Source organism: Mus caroli, unplaced genomic scaffold (assembly GCF_978045245.1).
Source record: "Mus caroli unplaced genomic scaffold, Mus_caroli_1 scaffold_8, whole genome shotgun sequence".
Taxonomy (NCBI): Eukaryota; Metazoa; Chordata; class Mammalia; order Rodentia; family Muridae; genus Mus; species Mus caroli.
This window is the reverse complement of record NW_028227263.1, coordinates 108,856,827-108,870,038: the sequence shown is the minus strand read 5'-3', so window position 1 is coordinate 108,870,038 and position 13,212 is coordinate 108,856,827.

The following is a 13,212-nucleotide window of genomic DNA, read 5'->3' as shown; positions in this document are numbered from 1 at the left end:
GGAGTAAATGGTGATGTGGGTAAATGGATAGTTTAGTGAATGGAAAAAGATGATAGAGTGGTGGACTGGGTGGGTAGATAAATGAACAGACACATGGATGGGTGGACAGGTAAACAGGTAACATGAGTTGGTGATCTTAGTCCCACCCCTCTTCCAAGCCTGGTTTGCTTCCACCCACTACTCTGTGAGTCACAGAATAAAGCCAGTGCTTCACTGACATTCCAGACCTTGCTGATCAGGCCCCACCTGTTTGATTTTCCTCTGCCTACTCTCATACAGGATCAGACTCCCTCTCTCTCTCTGCTGACCCGGCTGAATCATCCTCACCACCTCCAATCCACTTTCACAGATCCACACACTATGAACATTACCATCCTAGAAGGTTCTCTGGGCCAGTCCTCCCCACATCCCTGCATCCTGTTCCATGGTGGGAGTCTTATCTCCTGCCCATGGTGAGGTGAATAGTTGAGGCCACCACACCATGCTTGCCTAAATTATCAGGAAGTAACTTAGGAAACCTCAGAGTCCAGGTTTAAAATTCAATGTACAGGAGCCAAGTTACTGGCAGGTTGTTGGGCTCAAATGGGTGATGACATAAAGTTCTCACCACCCTCACCCCGAGCTCCAGGCCCCACAAGCTAGGTGATCTAGATCAAGTGCAGATCTAATCCCCCCTCCTCTCAGTTCCTAATCTCATGTACATGACTAGAAGCTTCTGCAGGATGAGGGAAGGGCAGAGAATTCAGGGGCACACTCCTCCGAGGGTCTGGCTGGGGACTGTGTAGTGGCTTAGGCTTCCAACCCCCAAGTTGCTAAGCTGCAGGGAACAGTGAACAGCCTAGAGCTGTTCGTCAAAAGCCTTGAAACATCAGTAGTCCATCTAAGCCAATATTGCCCATGGCTGGTCCTGCATGATGAATGGAACACAGGGTGACAGAGGGCCAAGTGGTACCTCTAACTACCGATCTTGCCAGTGTTATATGGTCTTATGTCAACTTGACACAAGCTAAAGCCATTTGAGGGGAGGAACCCCCAATTGAGAAAATGCCTCCATAAGATCTTGCTGTAGGGCATTTTCTTAACTAGTGATCGATGAGGGAGGGCCCAGCCCATTGTGTGTAGGGTCACTCCTGGGCAGGCGGTCCTGGGTTCTATAAGAAAGCAGGTTGAGCAAGAGATGAGGAGCAAGCCAGTAAGCAGCACCCCTCCATGGCCTATGCATCAGCTCCTGCCTTCAGGTTCCTGCCCTGTTTGATTTTCTGTCTTGACTTCTTAAATGAACAATATGAGTATATGGATAAAAATATATATGAATATATGGAGGTATGAGCCAAAGAAACCCTTTCCTCCCAAGTTGCTTTTGGTCATGGTGTTTCATCACAGCAACAGAAAACCCTAACTAAGACATTACCCATGGTCATCACTGGCAAGGAAGTTACCTGTGTCCTCTAAGGCCAAGGTCCAGGCCTCTGAGTATCTCACATCTTCATAGCAGCCACACGGCCACACCTGGCCTCCAGGTGTTCTGTGGCAGATGGTACAGTGTGCAGCTGCAGAGCTGAGACATAGCCGTACCACTTCACCTTGTCCCTCTGCCCAAGCCTGCTGGCCTTCCTGGGGAAGACTCATTTCCATATCACACAGACTGTGATCTCTGTGACCTTTTGGGCACATTTACTCCTGGCACGCTGACCAAATGACAGGTCCCCCCTCCGAGACGCCCCAGTCAATGCCCAATATCCACAAAGCTCCTGATCCAACAGAGCCACTTGCCTCCTCCCTCAATCTGGGAACCACCTTCACCATCTGCTTCCTGTACCTACATCCCCCAGCCCCTCCTGACTGTGGCTCTGGAAGACAGATATCTGATCTTAGAGTCCTGACACCCACAGACAAAGTGTGCTCCGTGCAGCCTTGCTGGGTACAGGGGACCCCCATCAGCTCTGCAGTTGTACGCCTGTACTTGAACGTGTGAGCAGAGAAGCCACTGTTTCCCCTGAAAGAGCCCAGGGTCGCCGGGTCATAGCCTCTGCATTCCCCACCCCCTACCAGGGCCCTGCACAGCCTGCCATCCTGCCTCCTGGGGAGCATTTGGGCACAGTGGGCTTGGCGGGCCCTCAGCTTCCCAGGCGGATGTGATGGCAAATAGCAGGCACTTGGCATCGGGTCGGGATTTCTGAGCATAACAGAAATGTCAGGCGGGTTTTAATGAAAGGCTGTGTGCTTCTGGGGATTGACAGGCCAACACACAATCCGGATTTTCAGATGGCTTGTTCTCAGGGCTCTTGGCACAGGCTCCTGAGCTGAGGGGAGCCCCTCGAATGTGCCGGGGGCAGGGCCATCTCCCCCAACTTGCAGAAGTAGCTACCATCAATTGACAGGCTCCCCTTCCCCGTCTCTGGCCACAGTGCTGAGCCCTAATTTAGAAACCAAATTCTTTCTCATCCTAACCTGCAGCAATTGGATGCTTGCCTTTTGCCTGCACTTCGTGAGCAACGTGTGGCAGAGGAGGCGGCGTCCCCTCCATTGACGTCAGGAGGGCTGCTGGGAGCACAGTGGCCACCCTAGGCAGGTGCTACAGGGCCAGGTGCCCTGTGGGGAGGGGGTGGCTGCTGCTGTGACAATTGGTCCCTAAAAGAAAATCTTGTTACCTAGCTCCAAGGGTCACAAAACCCTGACAGAAGGGGATGGGGAGGGCAAAGCCTGGAGAAGGGCTAGTTACCCTCAGCAGAGGGTAGTAGATGAACATACATGTGACAGGTTTGCATGACCCAAGGTGCCTCGCTCTCTAGTGAGGGCTGCTTAGGGGCTGGGTAGCTGCAAGTGCCAGAGCTGGTGCTGACTGAGCCAGACAGGTAAGACTAGAATGAGCACTGGACAGGCAGGCTGGAGAGACCAGGATTATCCATCTCTTCACCGCTATCCCTTTTATATCCCCTCTCTCCTGATGACACTGCCCCATCCCTGCTTCTAGGAGTTCTGCATCTGCCCAGGAAGCAAAAACAGTCACTTTTTGTCATAGGTTTCCTTAGCAAACCAGTTTCAAGAATTTTGGGGGCTCCCAATTTTAGGGGTTTCTTTATGTGGGTGCTTGGTTGTGTCGCTGTAGGCCTGGGTATAGAACTGAGCATCATGACAGAGAGGCCTGATGGAGGAGAGACGCCATTCAGTAGAAAGAAAGACAGAAAGGGACCAGGGATAAGATGTACCCTCCATAGACACCCCGCCCCCGTGACCTATTTCCTCCAACCAGGCCCTACCTCCTAACAGTCCACTGAGCACCTAACTCAACTTAGGGTCTATCCATGATGACGTTGGTGCCTTCACAATGGAACCACTTCTAGGAAGCACCATGAGTGGTGGAGCCTTTTGCAGAGATACATCATATTCAAATGACAACAACCACTAAGGGGAGTGAACCTGGCAGTGTGGACAGTACGGGACTCCGCTGGGCTTTGAAGAAGCCTGGCGCTCTCACATGGGAGCTGCTATTCAGGGGGATCCCAACCTCCATTGAGACTTTTATCTCAGGCTCTTTATTCAGACCTCCAAGACAGGTGGACCCTGTCTCCCTGGATAAACTAGGGGCATGTCTGGGCAGCCCCAGTAGAGAGAGGTGATCCAAAGTCTCAAAGCAGGATGGGTATGCCTCCTTGTTATCCTATCTTTCCCTGAAAGCAACTAGCTATGAGGTACCTCACTCCAAATCCCTTCCTCTGGTAGACTGAATCTGGGAACCCATACCCAGGTGCCCTGAGCTTCTTGGCTGAGAGGAAAGCCAGTTTTCCTAGGAGCAATCTGAAACGTCTGCCTGAAAGAAACTAGTGGGTTGGGTTAATACGAGAGCCATAGGCAAGTAGGCAGGTCCAGTACAGGCTCTCTGTGCTGAACGGGACAGGGATAGGTCCTCCAGAGACCCTGGTTGCTAAGCAGGTAAGCATAGGCGTACCCTTCTTCAGACCAGGAGAGGTCATTGATACAGCGAGGATAGACAGCAGAAACATGCACCCTGAGGGTTGCAGGAGGAGTCTAAGCTGGCAACGAGGAATGGGAGCCAAGAATTGGGTCCAGGTGGATTGGGAAGGCATTCTGCAGAGGACATGTCCATGGTCACAAGAGACGGCTGGGTGTGTAGGGTCTGAGCCTCTGGTCACACCAACACTCTCAGCTCCACTCCCACCCTCACTGGCTCTTGTCTGAAAGTCACGCCTGTCACTCCGCCATTCCAGACTCTTCCCTGACCCTGATCCCTCTCTGGCCACTTGGCCACTGGGCCATTTTCAGCTCCTCGAAGGCACTGGGCTTCCTCCCAGGCTGCTCTAGTTGCCAGCGCTGCTCTGGGTTCCTGTGGCTGGCTCCTCTGCTCAGATGTCGCTCTAGCAGAAAGCCCCACCCCTCCCGTTCCGGTTCTCTCTGTTCTCTAGCATCCATTCCTAGACCACCACCCTGTGGGGGTCCCCTGAGACTCAGCTCCATTCTAGGGAGCTTATGCTTTTTTTGTTTGATTTTATGTTTACTCTCCTCTGTGTGCCCCCCGCCGCCGACCCCTGCTTGATTGACCACGATGGCTTGGAAAATCCAGAGCGCTGTGATTCCTAAGATAGGGCTAGCCTGGCACGACGGAGGCATTTTAGCAATGCAGGCGGAAGGACAGAACTGACTGAACGGCTCCAACATATTCACATTGGCCTCTCCAAAACACATTGACTGGCCTCTGCCTATGAGGCTGCTCTCTCCACCAGATGTGGAAGACGCCCAAGAGCTGGCCCAGGTTTGTCCCCAGGATACACCCAAGGTACCAGCTGGCAGACCCAGGTTCCTGGCTGACTAGAAAGACAGGACAGAATGGGTGAGCTTGTTCTCTGCCCTGTTACCTCCATTCCTTTGCCCCCAAGGCTTCTGATCTCTATAGCTCAATCCTCCTGGAGGATGGATGTCCAGGGAACTGTGGCAGGGAACCTCCTGGGTGTCACATTTTTTTTTACAGGCATAAGTTCCACACCAAACCCCAAAGAGGAACAGAGATCGATGCCCTGGCCTATTGATGAAAACCTCGCTGTAATGCAGATATTTCTCACGTTTTTATTATGTTCATGTATGGTGATTCATAGCAGTTTTGTCAATAAAAAAAAAAAGTCTGACACTAAAACTGTCACCAAAAAGTATTTATTTCTACCATAACAGCAAATTATACATTGAAGGTTTGTGGTGGTAGTGGGTAAAGTTGTGGGTACCAGCACCTGCATCATCTGGCACCCCTCCTGAACCCTGCCCAGACCAGGCAGGCTTTATGGATCCACACACAAAACTATAAGGGTCTGGTGTGAAGTGTTAAGGTCTTGGTCTCCAACTGGTGGCAGTGTTTCTGAGAGACTGTGGAACCCTTTGGAATACTGGCTGTCACTGTCACTAAATGACCTAAGAGCTTGAAGGTTTCAGGCCAGCTCCACTCATACCAAACTCTCTGCCTCCTGGTTGGTGCCCCAGACTCCAGAATTCATGGACCAACCATGTACCACGTCTAGCATACTACCATGGACTGATTCCTCTGAACCATGGACCAAAACAAACCTCCACCCTTCCACCAGGTGTGTCTGAGACAGCTGATGAGAAGAGGCAGCATCCTCAAAATAGCCAGCACTTGATGAGTAGGAAGTCGGGCGTGGTCTTGAAGCAGCAACACCAATACACACATGTTTAGACAGGTAAGCCACGAAGCTGTACTCAAGGAAAAAACAACCGGGCCATCTCTGGAAAATAAGGGGCTTCAAATGTTCACTTCTAAGAGAAGTCTGTAGCATAAAGGCATGCTTGACGGGGGCACCTGCCAGGATCAGGGAGAGTAGCAGGCGTGCTTGCCATTCTGCACAGGTGTGCAGGGCACTCTGCCCATTTGACAGCCATTTGGGGCTAATGACCATCCACTGATCTATTCAATCTATAAATACGTATTTTTTTAATTATGCATATACAGGAGGAGTATGGTACCATCCCAGTGAAAGTGCCTGCAGAGGTTAGAAGAGGGTGCCTGATCCCCTGGAGCTGCTTGACCCACGCGCCTCCGGTGTGGGTGCTGGGAATCAAACTCAAGCCCTCTGCAGCAGCAGTACTTGCTCCTAACCAATAAGCCATCATCTCTCCACCTCCTATAAGATTGTTTTTAAGTGAAATGTACTCCCTAATTTGGGTATTGTGGGAACTGGGAGAGGGACGGAGGGAGGGTCACAAACCCTAAAGGCAGCTTTTCATTTCAACTATAAATGTACCAAGAGGCAATTCAGGACAGTGGGTCAGCGGATGGTCAGCCTTCCCTGGTGGCTACAGGCTGGCTCTGTGGGCAGGAGTCAGCTGGTTCAGTGTACTGGCACCAACGGGGATCCCAGGGGACAATGTCACTTCAGCCAGGCTTGCTATTTTGGGCAATTAACAAGGAGGTGGGGATAATTTATATATATATATATATATATATATATATATATATATATATATATATATAAAAGAATATCTGCCTAGGGGTCAGAAATTCATACTTAGATCAATCGGGTGGGTAAATGGGGAAAGCACATCTTTTTAAGACTCTGCAGAAGGTGTCTGCTTTGCCCTGGCAGCCCTGCGTCTGCTCATCTTTGTTCATGTGGTTTTGTCTCAGTGATTTGAGCGTGTTCTAATTTTGTCATTCAAGCCATCTGACTTTCCCCGCTCTATACAAACAAAACCTAATTTAGTTTGAGATGTTTTAAGTCATAACAATGACGGATGGCCAGGGTTCAGGTGTGGTGGAATATTTAAACACCAGTCTATATTTTTCTGATATAGAGACAGGCAGCGTTTTTTGTGCTCTGATTAATTATGATTTTGCATTTCAGAAAAAAATAGCTTTTTCTATTCTACATTATTAATTGGTTATTTAATTAGGAATTCTCCAAGCTTCAGATGTTGGGAAGCTAAATCTGTGAGTGGGTTTAAAAAAAGCCAAGCTCCGTCCTGTTGCCTCTTTGAATCTTATGAAGGTCACAATAAGACGTGATTGTTTGGCACAGCAGCCGTGAATTATGCCACCCAGACAAGCTTTTAACCTATGTGCCTCCGCTCTGAGTGAGACACACGGGCATGTGCTCACGCTAAACCTTCTCTATTGAAGAGGATTCAATCACCATAATGAATCTGAGGCCAGGCAGCAATCTTCCGCACTGAAAGAATTTCTAAAAGATTGTAGAATTTGTAAAACGAACAGCTCGCAGACTAAATGGCTGTGTGGGTGAATCAATTATTGCAAGGCCCCGAGTAGTCATAATATTTAGTACATATCATACAGTGTTTCAGGTACAATAAGATATGCTCGTTTTTTCCCCATTCCCACTGGAAATGGTACCAAGAGCCTGCAAACAGCCCCAGCTGGTCTGGCCTGCAGCATCGGGGAAGAGCTGGGTCAAGTGGAGCTGAGGAATGCACATGCAAGCATGGATGTGGCTGGCAAGGAGGCTCCCTCTGAGAGGCAGAGGAGGTGGGGCACCCCCACAATCCCACCAAGCCGGCTCCCAGCCACCAAGATGCTAAGTTGCCAGCTCTCCGTTTTTAGAGCTTGGTTTTGAATCGCTTCCTTATTAATACAATAATTATTTTTCTCTGACAGCACCATTTATAACCATCTACTCTGTGTCCAACTAGCCCTGTTTTCATTAATCAGTGGGCATTGGGTGACTGTCAGCCTCTCTCTGGATCATGACTTATCGGCCCCATGCAGGCTCCTCTTGCTGGGTGGACCACAAATCCCATGAGGAACCAGCTTCCAGCTTTTATGGCTGCCTGTGGGGAAAGCTTCACGCACGGAGACCTAGGTGTCATCTAAAGACCTAGGCTTCAGGAAAGGGTACAGGGAACCCCAAGGAGTGTGTGAAAGGCTATTGAAAAGTTGTCAGAGAAGCCATGCATGGTGGTATACCCTGTATTCCTGGCTCTCAGGAAGTTGAGGCAGCTCAATCATTTGAGCTCAAAGCCGGTTGGAGCTGCACAATAATATCCTGTCTCAAATGAAATAGTTAAAAAAGAATGTTTGGTTAAGACATAACTCAGTTCAGCTCTTCTGGAGGACAGGATGGAGGGTCCTCAGCAAATGAAAAATAGATGCCTCAATAAATTACCCAAAAATAAATGAAAGGATGCAGGCAGAGGAGCCCTGCACAGCCATGTTGAAATCATGGCCAACAGAGCAATCAATATGTTCCCTAACACACAACTGGATTTTAAAAAAAAAAAAAGGACACTAGTTAGCCACAAAAGAATAGACTCCCGTCATTTGTGCCAGCATGGACTGAACTCAAAATAGGTTAGGCTCCGAAAGACAAGTACTGCAGGTTCTTACTTGTGCACCCATGCTAGGTGGCTCACAACCACCTGTAACTCCAGCTCCAGAGAATCCCACGCCCTCTTCTGGCCTCCATGGGCACTGCACTCACTGTACATACCCATACACAGATACACAAACATGACAAATAATTAACAAATCAAAAATAGAAGCAAGGAGTTCAAAGGGAAATGATTAATGCAAAAGGAGGTGGATATGCTGCTTATCCTGGTTTAGTACTAATATGTATACAAATATTTAACCATCACACTGTACCCTTGAATATATACAATTATTATGTGTCTATTAAAATTAAACCAAACACTGGTAGAGGGCTTACCTAGCATTCATAAGGTCCTAGATTCAATCCCTAGTATTGATTTTAAAGTTTTAAGTTAGGCTGGGTGTGGTGGCATACATCTGTAATAATACCAGTAGATATTACAGTAGAAGCTAAAAGATCACAAGGTGAGGCCAACCTGGGCTACATGGTAAACTGAAGCTGAGCCTGGGCTGTATGCAAGTCCCTGTATCAATGCCCAATTCTAAAAGTCTTAAGAGGCAAAGCCTATTTCCCTCCAGCAGTGTGAGGAGGCTGGAGAGAAACCAAGGGAAATTTAAAACTGTCATGATGTTATCAGTGCAAAGTATTCTCCAATTGTTGGACTTACAGGGCCAAGAGGAAGCTTAAAAGTTGGTATTGCATAGGACATGGTAGCCTGTTATTTCAGCATTTGGAAGGTTAAGTAAAACAGGAGGAGTGAAGCCAGCCTGAGCGATATAGGGGATGCTGTCCTAACAACAAAAAGACGCTACAAGGATTGAGATTGGGCTGGAGAGCCCTATGTTAGAGTCCTAGAAGGGATCTTGGAGATCCTAGGGGTCCATTGGTGTAAGCTTCCTGTTAGCACAACATTCTGCCATAGACGGAGCACACAGTACCAGGCACCACAGCTCGCAAAGCCCAGAGGTAGTGTTGCACGGTGCCCTTTTAGCCTGTGCTACATGCTATTCATTTCCAGAGGAAGCTTCCCACTGCTGAGGGCCACAAAGCCACTGCTCTGTCTCCAGAGGGAACACCATCCATTCCTCGATGCTCCCTAAGCTACCTCTAGCCCTGTGGCTGCTCACTTGCCACAAACCCCCTTATAGTATGAGTCACTTGCTATTCTCAGCTGTTAAGGAAATACAAAGACAATCTTCTGTGATCGCCTAGACTCCATGCAGACCTTTTCTCCTGTGAACTTCGCCTCTGAGCTCCTTGATGTTAATGACAGGAAGAATAACATTCTAGGAGTCTGGCTGGTAGACCACAGAGTCAAGATGCAAGCACAGACCTTAGAAGACCTTTGTCCTAGCCCAGGTTTTTCTCCCATTACCAGGCACTCCCTCAATTACCTGGGGCATCTGTGACTCACCCCCAGAGAAGAGCAGATGCTCTCTTGCCAAATGAATCCAGAGCAGGATCACATACCAGCTCAAACAGCAAAAGTAGGCAAGACCATCCATTCCAGAAACATCCCTTCAGTCCAGCTTTCCACAGACCACTTCTAATCCTCAGTTGAATGGGGAAAGGGATAAACAGAAGTATCTTGGAGTACTACATAGCAAAATGATCCATGTAGATACAGAATATCAAATGCCAGGGGCTGGAGAGGTGGCTCAGCAGTTAAGAGCACTGGCTGTTTCTTCCAGAGGTCCTGAGTTCAATTCCCAGCACCCACATGGTGCCTCACAACCACCTGAAATGTGACAGGCAGATAGAGCACACAAATACATAAAATAAATAAATCTTTAAAAACTATATCAGCTGTCTAGGAAGAAATCCAACAAAGTGAGTTCATAAGCTCTGCAGGAGTAATAAAGAGTTTCATCAAGGGTTTGTGAAGAAGTCCTAATCAGGCGAGGAGATAGACCATGTCCATAGATACATTAGTGGAACACTGTCTAATGTTGGTTCTCTCCCTGAGGGATCTACTGGACTCTGTATTATTGTATTTTAAACACCCACAGGAATATCTAAGAAATCTTAAATGACTAGAAATAATAAACAAAGGGCAAGAATGATAAAAATAATTCTCAACATGAAAGGTGTAAGAAAAGACTTTGTGTCTCAATTTTCAGACTTAATGTGACTGTGACAGCAAGGGAAGAAGAAATAGCCCAACAGTGAGCCTCACTCTTGGTTCCATGGGATCCAGCATATAACAAAACCAGATCACACCAGATTAGTGTGAGAAAGCCACTATCCACATGGTGATGAGCAGCAGCCCACATCCACCTGTGCACTCATTCCAGGGAAAGCAACACAAGGCCCAGGCTAGGAAGCTCGGAGCAGCCCTGATAAGGCTGCTAGGGAAAAGGAGCCTAGCAAGGCGGTGGGGAGAAGATATTATGTAAACATACAAATGCTGGCCCATGGGTCATAGCTACAGTAGTAGTATCACACATGACATGTTGGGAGATAGATATGACTGATCCCAGTGAAATGAGGCAAGGATTGGAGCGATTTTGGTCGTCTGGAGAGATGGCTCAGCAGTTAAGAGGACCTGAGTTTGGTTCCCAGCACCCACATCAGACTGTGCACAACTCTGAGGAGTCGGACACCCTTCTCTGGACTCCCAGGGCATCTTCACTCACAAATGTGTGTTCCCATGCATGCATGTACACACACACACATACACACCACACTAAACAACAGCAAAACTAAATCTTTTTTTTTTAATGAAAAATGAACAACAGCAATAAAAATGCTTATAGCTAGGCCTAGTGGTTAAGATCTGCCATCCCAGCTACTGAGGAGTCTAAGGCATGAATGTCCTGAGTTCAAAACCAGCTTGGGTAACTTATCAGGACCTCATCTTAACATAAAAATAAACAGAGCACTGTAGACACAGGTCAGTGGTAGAACACTCAGGATCTACCAGTGCTCAGTAGTAGACAGCTTATCTAGTATACACAGTACCACAAATCTGTATATATGCATACACACACACACACACACACACACACACACACACACACACACGGAGAGGTTCCCCTGGGTAAAGGAAGTGGAGATGTAGAGGTAAAGGAGATGGATGGTGGTGGTGAACTCTAGATTACTAAGTTCTTAGTCCGTTTGAAGTAATTGGTTCACACTGTTGAAAAGATCACTTTGGGGACTAGAGAGATGACTCAGCAGTTACGAGTGCTGACTTCTCTCCCAAAGGATCTGAGTTCCGTTCCCAGAACCTTTATCGGGCAGCCCATAACCACTTATAACCCCAGTTCCATCTCATGCCCTCTTCTAGCCTCTGTAGATACCTGCACATGTGTGGTATATACACTCTCACAGACACACAGATAGATCCATAATTTAAAAGAACATCACTTTAGCAATTACAACACATATGGGGCACACATGGCACAAGGGTGAGTGTGCGAAAGCCCAGGGTCATGGTAAGTCCACTTATAGTCTCAGGTCTAATGCCTCCAGAACACAGAGAGATATTGTCTTGGCAGGTTTTGTTTATTTGTCTTTGTTTTGTTTTTTTTAATATGGTGAATATTTAAATAAGTATACTCTGGATGAAGAAGATTCATGTGGGTGAGCCTCATCCAATCAATTGAAGGTCTTAAGAGGAAAATAGAATGGAGGGTCTCCTTGGAAAAAAAAATGCTGCCTCCCAAGTGCCTTTGAACTTGAACTGTAGCCTCAGTTCTTCCCTGGGTCCCCAGCCTGCTGGGATGCCCTGGAGACTTAGGGTGTACCAAGTGCCACCACAAAGCTAATTCAGAGAGATGTATGGGTAGACTCGTCAATCAGCCTGTGGCAGATATTGATGATAGATCGATAGAGGAGTGATAGGTATGTCCATGGATGTGCACACGTGTGTATTCATGCTCTCCATCATCTTGTCCATCCTTCTGGAGAGCCTGGCTAGCCAAGGCTAACACAGGGACTTCCCATTCTACTCTCCACAGAGCAAGGCATCTGCAATCTGTTTTCACATAACTTCAAATGCATCATGAGGATGGCCCATCGTACTGGAGAAGCTTTTAAAATCCTCTTAATGATCAGGCATCTTTATAGTAGTTTATTTTGAGCCAGTCACTTACTGCCAGACCCTGGGATTTTTCTCCAATCTGTCTCTATTACAAGTAAAGATGTAATGAGACAATAGGGAACCTACTTGTTTTGTTTTATGGCCTCATCTCACTCAGTAGGCCAGGCTGGCCTTGTACTTGAGATCCTCCTGCCTCAACCTCTCAAAGACTGGGATTACAAGCAATGTGGTATGCATGTGGTATCATGCTTGTGGTATGGTTAGGAAAATAACTGATATTAAAGAATTTATGTGTATGTGAATATGTTTGCTTGTATGTATGTACATCAGATAAACGCAATGTCCACACAAGCCAAAAGAGGGCATCGAGTCCCCTGGAATTGGAATTGGAGAACTTGTGAGCCACTCAATATGGGTGCTATGAATTGAACCCAAGTCTTCTGCAAGCACTTGTAACTGATGAGTCACTTCTCCAGCCCCTAGGAATCTAGTCTTGATGTCTTCTTCTTCTTCTTCTTCTTCTTCTTTTTTAATATAGCAAAGAGGCTAGAGAGATGTCTCAGCAGTTAAGAGCACCCAAGGACCCAGGTTTGGTTCCCAGCACCCATGTGATGGCTCACAACCATCTATAATACCAATTCCAGAGTATCCAACCATCTCTTCTGACCTCCTCAGGCATCATGCATGAACATGGCACACAGACATACAGGGAGACAAAATATTCATACACATAAAACACAATATCTTTCTTTCTTTCTTTAACATATAGACAAGACATGGGGTGAGGATTTGGAAGTCTTGGTTCTGGCAATGAAGATC